General features: G+C 41.5%; 1 non-coding gene across 1 annotated transcript; it reads left to right on the forward strand.

Annotated features, from left to right (window-relative positions):
* The first annotated feature begins 4,521 nt into the window (after positions 1-4,521).
* LOC149857288 (U1 spliceosomal RNA) lies at positions 4,522-4,686 on the forward strand. Its single transcript, XR_016444352.1, has one exon. It is a non-coding gene; the product is annotated as a U1 spliceosomal RNA (small nuclear RNA).
* The last annotated feature ends 803 nt before the right edge of the window (positions 4,687-5,489 follow it).

The raw sequence follows: 5,489 nt of genomic DNA on the forward strand, positions 1-5,489 counted from the left end.
GAAGTATTCTATAGTTGTCATTATTCCCACTTTACAGGTGGAGAAACTTAGGCACAGAAAGGCTTAGGTCCCAAGTTTCCGGAGTCCCAGTCTTTCCGCTAGGCTACATTCCTCTTTGTTGCCATTTCTGACTGTGAGCAGAGATATAATTAGCCATGTTTGTCTGAAGGGAGAGTAGACTTGCAACTTATAGACTGACCAAAAGACAGACAGACATACATACATACATACATATATGTACTATATATATATATATATATATATATATATATATAGTACAAGCTTTCATGAGCTGAAACTCACTTCATCAGATGCTGTGAAAGGATACACACAAGGCTGGGCAAATCTACATGTTCATTAGTGCACCTTAGATACTGCACATTTAGTTTAGTACTTGCTTAATAAAGTACTAAATGCACAGTAATTAGAGTTACTGCACAGTAGCACCAGTGCATGGATTTTTGTGATGCTTACCATACATTAGCCTAGTAACACTGTGCAGTAGGTTTTTAACCAGTACGCTACTGCACAGTGTTAATAAGCTAATGCACAGTAACTGTCTCACATAGACGTGCCCGCTGTGTATTAATGAACATCGATCTGACACCAGCTTCAGAACGACATGCAGGTCTATGACAGAATACTTTTAACCTCCCTGTGTGGCTATTCTCAGGCGGCAAACCTTTAGGAACCAATTTGAACAGGAAATTATGAACAAGAAATCATCCACAGACCACATTGTGTCGAGTATTGTTTAATCAAGGACAGTTGATTCTTATTCCATTGCCTGGATTAGCTTTTGTGACTCCTTTGTTTCTATGGATTTAATCCTTGCTTGTTTGCCTCTCTCAGCCATCCCTTCCTCCTCTCCCGTCTTTCCTCCCCCTCCCTTCTGCCTTTTGTATTCAAATTTCTCTCTCCTTATACACTACCTTGCGCACATCCTTTCACAGCATCTGATGCAGTGAGTTTCAACCCATGATAGCTTGTGCTAGCTAGCCAGTGAGCTACCTACCTAGCTATCATCCCCTGTGGTTATTGCTCAGTAATCCAACGTACCTGTTCAGTACATTGCATCAATGTACCCGTACTATCTATCCATACACACACACACACACACACACACACATCCTTTGATTAGTCTATAAGGTGCAAATATACCCTGCCTGCTACTTTTCTGTCTGCACCATCCATTCCTTCAACTATTAAGATTCCCCAATAGAAATAAACCCTCAAAATTCTTTGCTACAAGAATGCTTTGTTACAAGCATGCCTTCCCTTATAACTTGCAGAATGTCCTTGTTAATGATGTTGCTTGCACTCTGTTGGCTCTAAGTGCTTTGAAATACCAAGCATTAACAGTACCATCCAAGCTTCTGTTGTTCTGTTTGTTCAGAGCCTGGATTATCATATCTTCAGTATGAGTAGTTTTTCCATTATTCCTCTATTAAGATTTTTTTACAATTAAATTAACTGTATTTTGAGCTGCTTGCCTCAATGTAAGGGACACATCCATTACGGTGAATTCCCTCTGAAAAAGCATGGGAAAAATACAATAAGGCATGGAATAATCAAATGAAAATTTAATGAGTGCTTGCGAGAATACGTTAAGAGAAACACCAATCAATATAAAACAGATTCCCCGTTTTAACTCAAAATGGACTCATGCTAGAGAAGTCGTTTCCCCTAAACCCATGTCACAGCTAACACTAAATAACATGCCAGTGCACCGTACAGGATGTTTGATATTTAAATAAATGATGCAATTACCACAAGGTGCTGGAACAATGTATCCATAAAACACAAGTGGTAAATGATGCCTGTGTTGGTAATGCACTCAGAGAAGCTTTTAAACCCATAGAGCTGCATGTTCCAGACACTCCTTTTATTACTGTTACACCAATCTGAGGCTGGAATGGAGAACTACTTGACATCATTCTAGGCAACATTGTTGCATGCCCTTAGCAGAATCTAATCCAGGTTTGTTCTCCATACTTTGAGAGCAAGTTAAAGTATTTTTCATGCTTTGTATTATGTGTTTTTGAACTAACAGTTGCAGTTCTCCTTTATTCCTAAGAAACATTTGACTTGTAGGCAAAAGCAAAAGCCACTATGGCTAGGGACAGAAATTACACACAAACTGGTATAAGTTATCAGAAACTGTTTTACATCTCCAACACAACAACGTTCGGTGCACATAAACTGCTTTCAAAATGGCCAAAACCGGCCATTTATGATAAGCCTGGATGAATGTACTATCAGACCCAACTTATGGAACTTCTGTTCCAGATCCCTTCCTGGTTCAAGTTAACTCACAGTCCGCCAACATCCCAGGATGCTTTGCACCTCCCCCACAAACCCCTGCTCTTAGAGTGCATGGGCTAACCATGGCCCAGGCTGTCTGTTAGAGCAGAACAGAGAGACATGCTCCCCAGCTTCTGGCCTTGGGCCAGTGCAGGTATGTGGCTGCATTTCTAGTATCAAAAGTGATTGTCTGTTCACTTGCTTATCTGTTCACTAACCTGCAAAGATTGAATCGATTCAGTCTCGGGCTTTTTGACTGTCTGTACTTAGCCTATGAGTCTGATTCTCTTCTCACTAACACTAGTGTAACTATTGAAGTCTGTAGAGTTGCTTCTTGTGACAGAACACCCTTTTGAGGATCTCCTTGAGTAGAGCAGAGTGAGTGTGGCCCAGATAGGCAGTATTCAAGAGACGGGGTGAGAGCCAGTGGAGTGCAAGAGGCCCTGGTGAGAGGGGGATGGTGTGTGTGTGGCCTTGAAGGGGACGGTATGGTAAAGATCCAACTGTGTGCCCAGTTTGACCTGGCAGCCTCCCACCTATTCAACATCACGATCATTTATCAACAAGGCGTAGCAGGAGAGCAAGGTGGGCAGTTTGCCCAGAGACAAGGGCAGGGCCATACTAGTACCAGGCCTGGAAGGTGCCTTTGTCATGCTTCTGATTTACATCAGGTGAGAAAAAAGAACACATCTTTCATGTGTCATGTCCAGTTAAGCAGAAATGGGTGGAGGTAAGGCTAGAATGGAACTATGGATGGTGCTTCTTACTTGGAATTGACAGAATCTGCTCTAGGTCTGCGTGAACAACTTACCACTGGGCCTCTGTGACTGAGTTTGATGGTCTTGATCTAATTCCTAAATGGAAGTTTCACACACACACACAAACACAGACACGGATGCACTCTTTGGTAGTGAATGTCTTAGTAAAGACAGCAAGGATCTGAATAGTGACAGAGACTCAATTATCTTCTTAACTTCAGTCTTGCAGAAATATTTTAGTTACTATTTCAATCACAATGATAACACACATCTATAAAGGTGCCCCTCACTTTGAATCTGGTATGCAATGTTGTATTTAAATAAGAGACGTCCCACATCAGACTCCTGCAGTATAGAAACACATAGTATCCTTTACCGAGTCAGTCACTCACAAAATAGCTATAAATCAGTGACTTGAAATCTTTATTCCACTAGAGTTCATTAATGAACAATTAATGATTTTGCAAACATTGCAAATGAAATGCCGTAAAATACCTAACTACCACCTTAAGACAGACTGGATAGGTTAGCTATTGCATCTGAAATACTGTATCTACTCAAATACAAGATGATGAGCATGGGAGGAAAAACCCTTCATCTTACATTTTCATACAAGGAAACCTCATTAAATACATTGTCTATCATTAAACTGCTGCCAAAAACAACACGCACTCAGTAACAGAAACCAACTGTGAAGATGATTAAATGTAGCCAACACTGAACATGACTATAAAACACGTGGCTCATATTGGGCAAACATACAGATGGGAACCTTTGTGTGTGTGTGTGTGTGTGTGTGTGTGTGTGTGTGTGTGTGTGTGTGTGGCCTTTAAAAAAATTGGCAGATGTTCCCCTGAAAGGGAACAAGCACTGGGCCTGGAAGGTCTGACACCCTCTTCCGATGCCAAAAATGGTAATGGGAACCTACCATAGATAGATTAGTGTAGATCATCTAAATAAGATGTATGGTAGCGCCCACTGTGCTCAGTCTCTCTCAACACTGACTCTTTTTCAAGTCATGGTGAGCCACTGAATTGAATACATTCTGACTTCCTCTTCATTCCCACAACTGAACTGCGCATTTTTCCCAGACTTAAATTTCTTCAAACATCACCAAGTGTGGCCCCCAAAGAGTTCATCCAGAATCCCACTGCTGCTTCCTCTCTCAGCCTATTGCATATGATTAGTGTGGCCCAACCCTCCATGAGGTAGAGCTAGACCAGGTTGCCGTGTGCCTCAACTGGATATACATTTTTGGAGGATCCCAGGGGGACTAATTAGCACATGGATCCTTTGTGGGAAGTATCTGGAATACACACACGTATTGAGCAATGCTGAGATGTGGAGTCACCATGGCTTCAAATGCTATTGGCTCTGCTGGGGCCCAGCCCAATGAACTATATGGTAAATCATGAGGCTTTTGCCTTTGGACAAATATCATGCATTGTTTGTACTATCTATACTTATCTGGGAGGGGAGATACTATGATCAAGAAAGTGATTTTCCCAGGGCAAAACTTGTCCCTTACACTCTGGGCATGCTAACCCCTGCAATTTTCCCAAATTCTGGAAAATCAGCTGCATAATTTTGTGGTAATGGGGGACTGCATTCTAGCTTTGCCTCTGGCTTGCTCCTCACAGCCTTTTGGGCTAGGAGCAAACAAGACTAATTGGCAACTAAAATCCAATACCTCCAGGCTTGGGGCTTCCATGTTGGAAGGTTGTCATTGATTTGGGGAATATCTGAAGCCCCAGACTAATGGGACTGGCATGGAGGATCCTTGCCCAATGGTAGAGCCACACAGACTTGAACAATTGACCTCTGTTCTGTCAAAATTTGAAACTTGACTATTGGGCTTTGCCCAATAGAATTCAGAACTGATTTGTCCTTGAAACAAATTTCAAAACAAAAAAAGTAATTTGTCCTATAAATAAGTACAAAAGTGCTCCTTAAAAGTGCATTTATAGAGTTTCAAAAAAGGTAAAAGCATCCATCCTGGATGAATTTAGTATATTTACAAGAAATGTAACTCTCTAGAACTCTTGGTTCAGAGATGATACCTTTCATAAGACCAATTATGAAATCACAAAAAATTTACCTTTTAACGCAAACTTTCAGACACACGTGCCCTTCCTCAGGCTCAGGGAAAATTGAAGAAGGTAAAAAGTCCCCATAGGTAGAAAATAAACTTCATTTTTGAACAGAGGAAGCTGAAGGTAGAAGTCTGTTCCTCTGGGTCCTTGTGAGTTGGTCTCTGATGTGCAGATAAGGCAGGATGAATTATTACAGCTATGTTTATTTCAAGATCAGTGTTTTCAAATTTGTCCCTCACTTCCATATGATCAGGGAGAGTGGGGTCTGACAGTAAGGGGGGAAAGGGGCTGCAGGGGAAAAATTTGGGGGGTAGAAGGCAAGAGGGGCCACTTG

Source organism: Crocodylus siamensis, chromosome 9 (genome assembly GCF_052110815.1).
Source record: "Crocodylus siamensis isolate JL-2025a chromosome 9, ASM5211081v1, whole genome shotgun sequence".
Lineage (NCBI taxonomy): Eukaryota > Metazoa > Chordata > Crocodylia > Crocodylidae > Crocodylus > Crocodylus siamensis.